This window comes from Chrysochloris asiatica, unplaced genomic scaffold (genome assembly GCF_000296735.1).
Source record: "Chrysochloris asiatica unplaced genomic scaffold, ChrAsi1.0 scaffold00014, whole genome shotgun sequence".
NCBI classification, from domain to species: Eukaryota; Metazoa; Chordata; class Mammalia; order Afrosoricida; family Chrysochloridae; genus Chrysochloris; species Chrysochloris asiatica.
In genome coordinates this window covers 31,977,772-31,991,865 of record NW_006408532.1, presented here as the reverse complement: position 1 = coordinate 31,991,865, position 14,094 = coordinate 31,977,772, and the positions used below count along the sequence as shown (strand labels likewise).

The 14,094-nt window shown below is 40.6% G+C and overlaps 1 pseudogene; it reads right to left on the bottom strand.

The window, feature by feature from the left end:
• Positions 1-10,980: 10,980 nt before the first annotated feature.
• On the bottom strand, positions 10,981-13,598 carry LOC102817058 (annotated as a pseudogene).
• Between the last annotated feature and the right edge of the window lie 496 nt (positions 13,599-14,094).

Below are 14,094 nucleotides of genomic sequence, written 5' to 3'. Positions count from 1 at the left end.
AGATTTAATCAGTTGGGTGAAAGGATACAACACTGGAATACATCTTTCTTGATTTCAAATTATTCAACAGCCTCTTATTCTGTACAAACAACTGTCTCTTAGTCTATGTATAGATTCCTCATAAGTACAATTATGTGTTCTTGAATATCGATTTTCATGCATTCCATTTTATTTCTGATGACTTCCAATTCTGCTAGATTTATACTTTTTACATTCCATGTTCTGATTATTAATTAATGTTCTCAGCTTCTTCTCATTATGAGTTTTGTCCCGTCAGCAGATGAAGGTTCCCAAATCTTTGTTCCATTCACGTCATTATGGTCAATTCTACTTAGAGGAGATAGCTCTTCTCCAGTCATATTATGAGTGCCTTCCAACAAGAGGGGCTCATTTGGAACTGGAACTGATACTGTTCCACTGGTTTCATAAGTTTTTCAGTGTCTCACCATTCAAAAGTAGTCCACTTCTCTTTCTTCCTAGTGTGTGTTAGTCTGGAAGTTCAGCTGAAACCTGTCTACCATGAGTAAGTCTGCTGGTGTTTAAAATACCAGGGGCATAGCTTCCAGTATCACAACAACACATAAGCCACCATAGTACGACTGACAGAGAGGGACATGTCTGTAGTGAAAGAGAAAACAGCTAAAGTGAAAATGAATATCTTTTAAAAAACACTGATTCATTCAATGTTTTCACTAAGACTTAATGAGTCGGCATCACCTAGTATCACTGAAGAAAATAGATAATATCCTCACTCCAAGAGCAATAAGAATTTCTACCATTTGGAAGTATTCATATGTCATTTTCTTTTCTTTGTTTTTTCTATTTTACATAGATTCTCAGGAACAATTCTAGTGATTGCGTCATAAGCACAGATACAGAGTTTGATTCAAATAAAGCAGAAAGTTCCTTGATTTGAGTAGTTGCTGACAGAGTAAGCACTGTATTAACTTTGCCAATGGCACCATCTAACCTTGACCAGAGTGTAACACAGAAACAGGTAAAGTGGCTAAAAGCAGAGTCATGCAAAGTGAGGATGGCTCAAAAAGTGAGTTTAGACCAGGTCTGGGGTGCGGACCAGGACAACATTCTGGTCTGACAGCCCCACTAGCTGTCTCATGGTAGAGCTAAGGTGTCACCTTGACTGGAGCAGCATTCTTAGTGCTTCAGCAGTTAATAAGCAGTTATCACCTCCATCATGAGATCTAATATAATCAATTATCCCCATGATGTGATCTTATGTGATCAACTCTGATTTGCTGCAATTATCCTATGTTATAAATCCTCACTTCCATGATGTGTTAATGGATCTAGATGCAATCTACAGGATTAGGTTGTATCGTGAACGAGTGTCTTTTGAAATATAAAAGGAAAGAAACGTAAGGAGAGCTAGAAGAACCTACTACCACTAAGAAAGAAGAGCCAGGAGTGGAATGCATCATTTGGACTTGGGGTCCCTAGACTATGCCGCTCCTATCGCTGCTGTTAAGTGCTGTTAAATTGGTTCTTACTCACAGCTACCCAGTATAGGGTTTCCAAGGAGCAGCTGCTGAGTTTGAACTACCTGCCTTGTGGTTGAAACTGACCTTACAGTCCTGTGCTTAACCTATAGTGCCATACCAGAACTCCAGGGAAATACAAATGACAAGACACATGACGATCTCAAAGTAATGCTGGAACTACAGATGCTAAAAGGTGACAAGGACTGTTTTCCAGATCTGATGCTCTGAATTCAGATTTCTAGCCTCCTGAACTGTGAGAGATTAAATTTCTGTTTGTTAAATTCATCCACTTGCAGTGTATCTGTTATAGTAGCACTAGATTACTAAGACAGGTAGTTAGCACGAACTACATTGTCTATCCATCACCTGTATATCAGTTGGTTGTACTGTAGTGGCTTGCCTGATGCTGTGGTGTTGGAAGTTATACCACTGGTATTTCAAATATTAGCAAGTTTCAGTGGAGAATCAAGACTAGAAGAATAGTCTGATAATCTGTTTCCCAAAAATCAGCTGATGAAAACCTTACAGATTCATTATAGTGCTGAAAATGAATCCCCTGGGTTAGAAGGTACTCTAGATACACTAATGGCCCCACTTGTGGACATGAACATAGCAACAATTATGAAGATGGTGCAGGAAGGATAGTGTTTCATTCTGTTGGGATCGTCATGAGTTGGCGCCAATTCCTTGGCAACTAACATCACATTTTGATCATATGAAATCTAGGGTCAATATTTATGTCTACATTTCTTTTTAGTGCCTAGATCATTTCATAAAATGAGCTGAATTCTCCACATGACTTTTAGCTGCTCTTCTAAATTTACAAATTAAAGAATTGTTAAGGTAAGATACTTGCACAGGGGACACAGCTACTATTTTGATAACTATTTTGATGACCTGATAGCTACAAGCTATAAAGAGTTAAAAATTCGTATAGAGATCTGTTTTAATCTCTCATTCAACCATCCTTCCTAACACATACTGAGGGTGCCTGATAATTAATGGATTCGAATGTCAAGCCCATTGCTTGATTGAATTGATGACTTATTGAACTGGAATATCCAATTACGTATCCCAAGTACACAACTCAGAGACCCTTCCTACACCAGAACAATAAATAGAATTTGCAGCTAAGTCTCCAGAAAGCTTAATATTTTCTGTTATTTACCCTTGAGTTCAGTCAAACCCATCCATTGTTCCTGAATAGAAAGCCCTGTGATCACCAATGTGATTAATATGCTCCTTTTCTTGTGGCAATAGCAGCCTAAAGTCAGCTTTCTATGAGCTCTGTAAATATCTTTTTTTCTGTCCTCCATTGAACATACGCCATGAAGTTTAAGTAAACAATAGGCATTTGAAACTGTAGCTTATATTGGCAAATGCATCCCTCCCACTTTTGAACTGGTCTCTCTGTGACAAGGCAAAATTGCAATCTTGCCTGATGGTTCATTGAAGTCCCTTTGATTTCATGAAGCCTTTACACAAGCAGTTATTAGGTGACACATTTACTTCACTAGCAAAGCACAGAGAGGATTTAAGGGATTGTTCTGAATGCTAAATAAATAAATAAATAAATAAAGGAAGCAGTTACACTTCTTGATCTTTGCTACTGATGGTGAGTAAAACAGGCAGTTTTCATAGTTTGCTATACACTGATGTACATAGGCTATATGTGCGTTCTCTTTAAAGTGTGGGAGTCCATATAGTGCATGAATATTGCTCCAGCTTATGAATTACTGATCATTTCTAATTTTGAATTTTTCTTGTTTAAAGTAGATAAAGGATATTATATTTAGAGCCCTCTTTTGAGCCACTTTGTCAAAAAAAAAGCAGATCTAGAGACCGAGGTGTAGCTATAGAAAATATCATCTTTTTAGTATAGAAAATAGCAAGCACTAAAATTGCTTGCTTCCCTGTCCAAACATCTAACACCCATCTTCTAGATAACTTTACTATAAAATCAGCTCAAAAGATACAAGTCAAGCTCCTTAATCTTTTACTTGGCACACTATGGCACTCCATGAAAATTGCAACTGCACCTTCCTTGCTCTCACTGATGAAATTGGTCAGCGATGTGCTCAAAGTCAAGTTTTTTTTTTTTTTTTCAGTTTCTTCTCTTTCTACACTCAGAAGAGCAAGATGACACATAGTCTGGTTTGATCCATGTTGTTGTTGTTAAGTGCCATGAAGTCAATTCTGACCCATAGCGACCCTAAATAGGGTTTCCAAGGAGCAGCTGGTGAGCTTGAACCACTAACCTTGCAGTTCAAATGGCTTTGCAGTCTGGCGTATTAACCCACAGCACCACGCCAGGACCCATAGATGCTCTCAAATAAGAAAGTATAGTTTTAACGTGCTGAATGATCTCGTAAAGCTGGGGATGGGTTATAGAAACTGCTCAGTGGTGCCCCCCTACAAGTTGTGCCCAAGGTACGTATCATACCTTAGATATACCTCTTTCTAGAGTAAAGTGACCTTGAAAATCAATGCTTGGCTGAGCCCTTTGGAAGTGTGGAACAAGATATGAAGCAAAACCAGCGTTTGCTCTGGTGAACAGCATTGTGATACATTCTGCAGATTTCAGGATGAACTGCTGTCAGTTTGTTGTGCCACAAAGACATTTTCCCTCTCATAAAGTAACAAAGCCCAGGCACATCACCTATGAAAAAGGCAGCTGTTGTTGGGACCTTTTAAAAGTCCTGCGGGGACTAATTCTAGACTCCTTTCACTTACTAAGCTTATAGCACTAGACCAACTTGTGAAGTTTAGAAAAAGAAATGCCAATTAAATTGGTATTTTTTTCCTGCCCATTGATTTATTGCCTAAACTTTAATGTTTTCCTATCAGAAATACTAAATAAAAGACAGCAATATATGAGAGAAGATCAAGGTATTTATTTAAATATCTTTCTTTGATAAACCTTATACATGGTCACTATGAGTCTGTACCAACTCGACAGCACTTAACAATTTACATGTATATTCATATATAGACATATATAGAGAGTGTGTACATATATACCCATATACAAATATACATGTTAGGTGCTGTCGAGTTGGTTCAGACTCATAGCAACACTGTATAGAGTTTTTTCAATATCTATTCATAGATATGGAGCCCTGGTATGGCACTGTGGGTTTAATGAGCAAGACTGCAAAGCTGTTTGAACTGCAAGGTCAGAGGTTCAAGCTGGGGTTAATACGCTGAACTGCAAGGTCGGTTTGAACTACAAGATCAACAGTTCAAATTCACCAGTTACTCCTCCAAAACCCTATATGGTGTCGCTATGAGTCAGAACTGACTCGATGTCACTTAACAACAATATATATATATGTGTGTGTGTATGTGTGTGTGTGTTTGTAAAACACACATACACATGAATACACTCACCCAGTCGCAGTGTACCAATTTCACACAGAACAATTCACATCAGTTTACATTAGATCTACTTGACCTTTCTCTTTATAAACCATAAAGCTGGCAAGTTAGGATAACTGATTTTCACATGTGATATAATGAATGTGTTTATATTTTAATGTAGCCATTTGTATTTTTTTAAACCAAATAGATTAAAATAAGTGATCTGGCTTTCTGATCAGGGATATTGTCAGCATAAATGAAAAATATAGAAAGATACAGAAAAATTACAGATGCAGTGTTCACAAAACAGACAAGGTGGCAAACTATTGAAATAATTGTCTTATATATTCAAAGAGAATGGGAACCATGTTTGTTTTGTTTATAGCATGCTGAATCATATGCTTTTCCACATGAGAAAAAAGAAAATTAATTCCTAGTCATTAAGTCTTTAACCCATTTTAGTAGATCCTCCTTCTGCAATACGGCCCCTTGGTTACTCTGATGATGAAAAGGAATATCAAGAGATCGGAGATTGAAATTTACCATATGTTAGAACATGTGTACAGTGGAGCTTGCCTTGGATTCAAAGTTGTCAACCTGGGGATTCTTCAGATTAAATATATCATTTTGTCCATACCTCAATCCCTCAGTGAGGCTTTAAGTCCTTTGTTTTCTTTTTATAAGAGGATCCCTTTGAACACAGACATTTTCTAAAACAAATGGGCATACTAAGATTCTAGTAATTTATCATTGTTGAAGTTCAATGCATTCCACTGATTTGTCATACTTTCATATACAGACATGCATAGATACATTTACTATAATTTTTAGTTTGAGCAAATAATATATGTGCATAATTTACAAATCAAGTAATATTACAAAGCATATCATGAAAAACAACTGTTCTCAGATTCTTGGTTCACCCTTGATTCTTATTTGCCAAAGACAACCACTTTTGGTATTTTCTTATGAGATTTACCATTGTATTTCTAAATAATGTCTTTAGTGTCTTTTTTGTGAATATGCTATCTTTCAATTTCCTACTGTAGAAGATAGAGATTTCTGCTTCCTTCCATAACCACCCCAACCGTGCTTAAACCCACACACAACACCACCGCCTTCTCATTTTAGATGGGTCACGTGTTTGTTATTTGAACTAATCTCCTGGTGTAGTGCTGGAGAATAAGCATTGGATTACAGACAGCAAAATCTGTTCAAGCCCATAAGCAACTCCTCGGAAACCCTATATGGGGTTGTTTCGAGTTGCAACTGAGTCAAGGGCATTTAACAACAACAACAATATCTATAAGGACCTCTGGTGGTGATGTAGGGTAAGCACTGGACTGCTAACCACAAGGTGAGCAGTTCAAACCCACCAGCCACTCCACTTGAGAAAGATGAAGCTTTCTTCTACCATAAAGATTTATAGCCTCAGAAACCCTACACGTGGTCACTAGTCCTAAGAATCAATTCAATGGCAGCAAGTGAGTGAGTAAGTGAATATATTTATTTTTTGCTTTCTCTATTTTTTGCTTTCTCTAGAGGTAAGACTGTAAAAGATTTGATGCATTCAAGTTACAGTGTTGGAGGAGAATATTTAAAGTACCACAGACTGCCAAAAGAACAAATCAATCTGTGTTGGAATAAGTATAGCCAGAGTGTTCCTTGGAAACCAGGATGGTCAGACATCATCTCTCATACTTCAGATATATATCAGGAGGAACCAGTCCCTGGAGAAGGATATCATGCTTGGTAAAGTAGAGGGTCAGAGAAAAAGAAAAAGACCCCCAACAAAATGGATTGGTGCAGTAGCAGAAGCACTGGGTTCAAGCACAGCAGCAATTGTGAGGTTGGTGCAAGACTGGGCAGTGTTTTGTTCTGTTGTGCATAGGGTCACTATGAGTCGGTACTGACTCAACAGCACCTAACAACAGAGTTTATAATTGTGCTGGTGGATTTGTTTGGCTGGTTTTGTCAATCTTTATTTTTCATCTATCTGTCATTAATACCCTGATGACACTGTAGGATAAGCACTGAACTGCTAATTACAAGGTCTACAGTTCAAATCCAACAGCCGTTCCATGGGAGAAAGATGAGACATTCTGCTCCCAAAAAGATGGATAGCCTCAGAAACTCTATATAGGACCTCTATGAGTTGAAATACAATCCATGACTGTTAGTTTCTAATAATTTAAAACTCCTCATAACAGTCTAATACAGAACTGTGTTTTTCTTATATTTAGGTCCAGACAGTAAATAGTTTATGCTTTGTGATCCATTTGGTCTCTATTGTAACTTCTCTATTCTACTTCTGTAGCAATGTAAGTGAATGGGCATGGCCGTGGTCAAAGAAAAACTTTATTCACAAACACAGGCAAGGGTCTGGATTTGGTCTGAGCCAAAGTTTGCTGAGCCCTGAATTTACATCAGATATTCTATCTACTTCTTCTTTTTTTTTTCCCTTGAAACCATCCCTCCTAGACTTTTGTATTTCTCGCTCCAATCTGGACATGATACTACTTACACCCACCATACAGTCATTTTCCTGACATTTCCTGTACTTGTCTTCTACATTGAATCCTTTGATTTGTGAATACCATGTTTATCTTACATTACATGGACTTTTCAAAAGCTTGCCAAGAAAATGTGTATTCAAGGTACAGTGTATCTTTTTTACACAAGAAAGAGTGTTTAAAAATGTAATATTTTTGAGGCCTTACAACTTCTTCAAATGACTTTATTCCATCCACACACATGATTGATTGATACTTTTACTGGGCATAGAATTCTAGTTTGAATAATTTTTTCCTTAGAAATTTGAACCCATGTCTTCATTTTCTTTAAGCTTCTAGTTACCATTGATGGATATGTTTTTATTCTGATTCCAGGTCCTTCCTAGTTGTGTGACTTTTTCTTTTTTTTAATCCTTGTTGTCAGCTTTTAGGATGTATCTCTTTTTTTGTCCAGTGTTCTGAAATTGTATTATGATGCACCTTGTTGTTTTCATCACTGTATTGGAAAACTCATTAGGCCCTTTCAATACAGAAATGCATTTCTATCATTGTTGAGGCATTTTAAAAATAATTATTTGTATAATTATCTCCAGTGTGTTTTTCCTTTCTGTAACACCTACTAGCATGACTAATAACTGGTGTAGTGGGTTATGCATAACCCTTGTGGTTAGCAATTCAAATCCACTAGGTACTCAGTGGGAGAAAGATGAGGCTTTTTGCTCCTGTGAAAATTTAGTCTTGGAAACCCTATACAGTGTCACTATGAGTCAGAATTGATACCACGGCATACCACCATTACCACATACTTCTATAATTCATCCTCTAGCATTCTTATGAAGTCCTAGTGTGATGTTGCAGGTTAGTGCACTGAGCTGCAAAGTCATTTTGAACCACAAGGTCAGCAGTTTAAGCTCACCAGCTGCTCCTATGAAACTCTATATAGGGTTGCTATGAAAACTAACTTGACAGCACTTAACTGTAACAACAGCTTTCTTATATTTTCTGTCTCCTTTTCTTATCTCTGAGCCTTTCAGCTCTACTTTTGGTGATTTTTTTTTGCCCCTTAAGTTCATTTTAATATGCTTTAGAATTAAACAAAAATATGCAACACAGGCAATGTTCAGGGAGGGGACGTGTTGTGACTTCCTTTAGAGAATATCACTGTGTGTCTTCCTCTAGCGCTGGGCCCCAGCACGTGGCGGGTGAAGGGGGTGGGGCTGGGACACAGACACGTCTCCCAAGTGACAAGAAGAATCATGTGTGTGGCTGGAGGCAGATGAAAAGAAGACTTCCTTGTTGAGAGAGGTCCCAGTCCTAATGATGAGGAGATGGGAATGTTGAGGAAGCATCCATGAAGAGAGGAAAGTCCGTGATGATGGAAAAATGAAGCCAGGGCAATGTGGGAATTCACTCAAGTACCAAAGTTGAGGCTGGTTAGGGAGAGGGGATCCTTAGTCCTGACACTGCTACAACATTCACTGCATGGGGTACCAAGTCCCAATCTAACCCAACACCAGGGACATATTGATGTGACTGCACTCTGCAGGTGAGTTTCTGGAAGCCAGCCCTAATTCTGAGAGCTAAATGGTGGCTAGGTGTCTGTCTGCAGGTGATGCCCACTCAGGAGATAAATCAATTAGTATGTCAATAGGGCTAGTCGATGAGGCGTGCTCTACTCTAATGGGACGCCCATCTCAGAATCACAGCGTCATGCAGACCACGCCACCAAAGGAAGAACAAGAAAGCACATAGTGACTGAGTAGGTCCTACGATGACCAAAAGACCCTTGGAAGTTTGGCAGGAAGTGGGGTGTGCTTGAGGCTAGCCAGCCAATGCTGAAGCATGCCACCAGGCAGGCCCTGCATATGCCAACCCCCTCCAGGAGAGCATTTCTTCTCTGCTTCCTGGCTTTGGCCATGTAGGATTCCTACCTGGGTCTTCTCGCCTTGAGCACGCTCAAAGACAGGTGTGCCCTTAGAACATGTTTTTTTCAGAGTTTTAGGGAGAAAAATGCAGGGTCTTCATCACACATAGGAAAGAAAGGCATTATCACTGTATCAATGCGTAAAACTACGTCTAGGTTCCATGCTTCCAATCTTCCACAGCACTATGTAAACATCTTGCACATTCTAACACTATCAATACAAAGACAAGCACCAGCCCAGGAGCTGAGGATACTGTCTGGCTGCTTCACAGGGCTTCCCTATGTGGAAGACCCTCCTGGGGACCACTGTGAGGAGGGACTTGGCTCAATCACCATCTGACAGTGCAGCAGAGCTTGGAACCTTGTATCCTAGCACGGAAGGGTTGGTCTTCTGGAAGCCTCCATGAAACCCCTGAGTCATTTCTATGAGCAATGATGGGCTGAGTTAGAGAATCAAACTAATGGGGTGGTGACCAAGAGTCCAATCTCAGTGGGCTGACCATTTACAACATGACATCAGAGCACATCCAGCAGAGTGCCAGAAACCCTTTTCCTTCTCAGCTCTGTGTCCAAATATGGATCCCACCCTGACGGTTCTTCACAAGGATGGGGTGCCAACATCTTGGTCATTGCTAGGCTCATTCCTACCATGGCCATAGAGGGTCACAATTGTCCATGTTTCCTAAGGAAGCTTAATGACTGATTCCAAGATGCCATTCCAAGAGGAGAAAAGCAAAACTTGTGTCTTGAGATGAGTTACCTCTGCAAAGCCAGGGTCTCCCTCCCCCATGACCAGAGCATTCATAATTAAAACTTGCAGATGGCGTAAGAGTGACCTTACATTGTGTCCACTAAGAAGCCAACTGTTCAGCTAACATTTCACAAATCGCTGGTGTTTGTGTTTATACCGAATCCTACGTACTGGTGGGTACAAGGGGCTTATTCTTTATATCTTTATAATTTTTAAAATTTTATATTTTGGGTAGAAATATTCCTGGAAAGCTGGATAGAAATACATTTTTATTTCCCAGAGATTCTGAGGCACAAGTTAGAAAAGTGCTGACCATCCATAAAATATGTCAATACTTCTGGTTATAAAAACTGCAAGTCAGAATGGCTGCACGTGTATACAAGTATCTAAATACACACACATCTTGGTGTAGGGTGTGAGGATCTGCCCAGGTAGATTAAAAATGGAGCTATTTTTAACTAACCCAAAATTCTACAGTGAACTAGTAATTTCCAAGTTGGCTTTCTTTTGGTCACATGTTGCACATCAGACTAAACAACTTACACCTGTCTACGTATGTGCCAACAACAAGGCAATTGTACCTGGAAATCAGGAGAGAGTTCTGCTAGGAGTCATGCTGCTACTGAGCTTGTGTGCAGGGACAGCTCGGGGCCATCAGCTGTTGTTGTTGTTAAGTACCGTGAAGTCGGTTCCAACTCATAGTGACCCTGCACTGGGTTTCCAAGGCTGCAAATCTTTAGGGGGAGCAGAAAGCCTCATCTTTCTCTCATGGAACAGCTGGTAGTTTCGAACTGCTGACCATGAGATTAACAGCCTGATTCGTAACCACTACACTACCAGAGCTCCGTCAGCTACTCTGGCTAATTCTCCCTCAGGATGGAAGCACTCAGTAGATGGAGAAGCCAACCAGGCACTGCAAGCTGCAAGGCAGCGTCATCTCAGTGTGGTGCTAACTCCAGCCAGAGACGGAGGGCAGGAGGAGGAGCAGTGGTAAATGGGGGATGTAGGGGACAGTTTGATGGGGCCAGTTGGGTCCCCAGTATGGAGTTTCCAAAGCAGCTCTTCATTGGTTTGCCTTAGCCTCTTTGCCTGGGTTTCTTTCTCCACATATTCCTGAAGATTCACATTTTCCTCCGACAGCTATCTTGTGACCACGGTGTTTTGGTCAATGCCAGCTCTGAGATCTTCATTCTGCTGCTGGAGAACTTGGATCTTTTCTTCCAAGAGAATGTTCTTCTCTGCCAGCTTCTCCAGTTCGATGATGTGCTTCTCTGGCTGGTGAATTTGCTGCTTCAGACTCTGCATGTCCTCCTCCAAGTGATGGTAGGGAGTCAGGGCAACCTCCAGCTGCATTTCTGTGTTTTTCCTCAAAGCCTCGGTGAACCGCTGGAATCTGTCCCACAGAGATTGTCTCGAGACGGTCAGCATGTCCACCTAGTCCTGTAACGACAGCTGCAGTTTTTCAAATTTTCTTCCACTTCTTTCTTTGCAAGCTCGTGGGTAGACATAATTTCTTAGACTTTGTGGTCATGGTCATCCTGCAGGATTGTAATGGTGACCATGTGGTTGTTTTCCATCTCTAGGAGGGCAGTCTCTTGGCTGGAGGTGATGTCTTCCACCTGCTCTTCATACAGATACCTGATCCTTAGCAGCTGGCCCTGGTGCTCCTCCTGCAGATGCAACACCTCCGCCTTGAATTGCTGCTTTAGCCTGTGCTCTATGGTGGGGAGGTCAGCCTGCTGCTGTCCTCTCAGCCGCTGCACCTCCTCATCGAACCTCCTTCTCCAACTCCTCCTTCTTCTGCAGTTTCTCTCATTCCAATGTGTTGAAAACAACTTCATCCCTGATGTTTGCAAGCTCTATAGACAGCTCTTTTTCTTTCCCAATGGTGCATTCATTCATCTGGTCCAGGCACTGAAGGCAATATGATAAGGTTTGCAGAAGCAATGGCCCTTCCAGGCAGTCTGGCTGGCTTCCAGAGATCAGTGGGTTAATTCCTAAGCTGGAGGGGCTGGCACAGAAGAAAGGGGAGCAGCCACAACTTCCATGTGCCCTCCTCGGCTACCTTATTTCTCCTAATAACATTGGGAATTCAGAAGCCAGAGGAAGGTGAGTGCAATGAGGAAATCAGGCTCCCACTACAAGGGAGGTGGGGGGAGGGGAGGGAAGGGGTGATAGTTTTTCAACATCCAAACAATATGGTCGCTACAACAGATGGTGAGTAATGGATGAAAATATACCCCAAAAAATCACAATTAGAGGATGGCAAAGGATCCAGAAGCTTACGAAACCACTTTATCCAAATCAGGCAATCACTCAGTATAGGCATAGACAAAGGTATGCTTCTTGGGACCCTTCTCAGGACTTCCCCAGAAGGGAATATAACCTTGGAAGACACAAACAAGAATTCCAACAGGTGTAAGAGACTTATCTTTACCATTCTGATAGGAAATTTTAAAACTTTTCACACCTCAAAACCATACTTGATGTTTGTAGATGAACTATCTATAGAATATTTTTTAATTAAAAATTTCTCATTAAAATATTTCTTCCTTTTACATTTCTACACTTTATTTATTTTTTTGTTTGTTTGTTTTGGTCTCTCTTCCATTTTAGACCCTTTCCTCAAATATTTTGTGTTCCTTGGTTTTTGACCATATTTACAAATGATGCAATAAACAAGTGACTGAAATAAAACAGACATTAGTTTGAATATAATATACACAGTTCATGCCTCAGTAATGAATTATTTAAGATGGCTCTTCTAGCCATAGTCTTTGTAACTCTCAGTAAACAGTTGGGTGGGACCATGCAGACTCCTGGTATGGCACTGTAGGATCAGCACTGGACTGCAAACCACAAGGTGGACAGTTCAAATCCCCCAACTGCTCCTCAAAAACCCTATACAGGGTCACTATGAGTCAGAACTGACTCGATGGCACTTAACAGCAACAACATGCAGATTGGGTATATTTCCTCTTTTCCTTATGTGTCTGGGTAAGAGAAGGTGGGGAAAGATGCTGATAGGGTTATATATGATTCAAATGCGATTGTAAACACCTGGAACACTAATGTGGGGATTGGTGATTTGTCATCCTGCTTGGTATAAAATGAAGCAGTTTAGAAGCAGAGCGGGTATCTCACTACCATTGAGAGATCCTTACATAAAAAGCTGTGATGCCAGAGAATTGACAGAGAAGTGGCAGAGGAGCTGCAGCAGAAACAAGAGCCAGAGCATAGGACAGCATGATGGGCTTTCCAGTTCATGGAACAAATAAAGCTGAGTGCCTTTGGGCAGGAAACTCACTTGTTGAGTGGGGTACCTCTAGGTACTTAGTTGAGGAAATAAAGTTTGCTGACCCTGGGAGCTAGAGTCAAGCACTTTGGGTTGAGGCTTATGTTTGAGTGGCATGCTCTTTGAGCATTTTCCAATGTGCTAAAAGAGTTTTGTACATGTCCAAGCAAGGCAGTAGCCAAGGCGCTCTGTGGCTGAGAGGTCGATGACTACCTGAGGGGAAGAGCCTGTCCTGAACAAACTGTATCTTGACCATTTCTGATTCTGAATTGTAACCTATTAACTTCCCTAATAAAGCCCAGATTTTTTAATATGGTCTGTGAGTTCTGTGTGGCCACTGCAATGGATGATTGAATCCAGGTAGATAATGCTGTGGGAGGAATAGTGTTGTCAGAACTGATAAGAAGGTTGGAGGGTAGAGACATGTCTGACATCAACTTCATAAGAATCAGCCTTAGGCTGATGTTGAATTTGATTCTCCTTCCCCCTTTGAAGTCAGAGGAGATCAGATGCCACAACCACCCCATTTACATTAAGCCCAGATAAAAGGTAAACCTTGGAAAGCAATATTAGGAGTACTAAGCAGTACTGGGGAAAGTTCTGATGTGGTGCTGTAGGGTAAACACTGGACTGCTAACCACAAGATCAGTGGTTCAAATCCACCAGCTGCCCCTCAAAAACCCTATACAGGATCGCTGTGAGTTAGAACTGACTCAACAGCACTTTACAACAATAAGTATTGGGGATCTAAG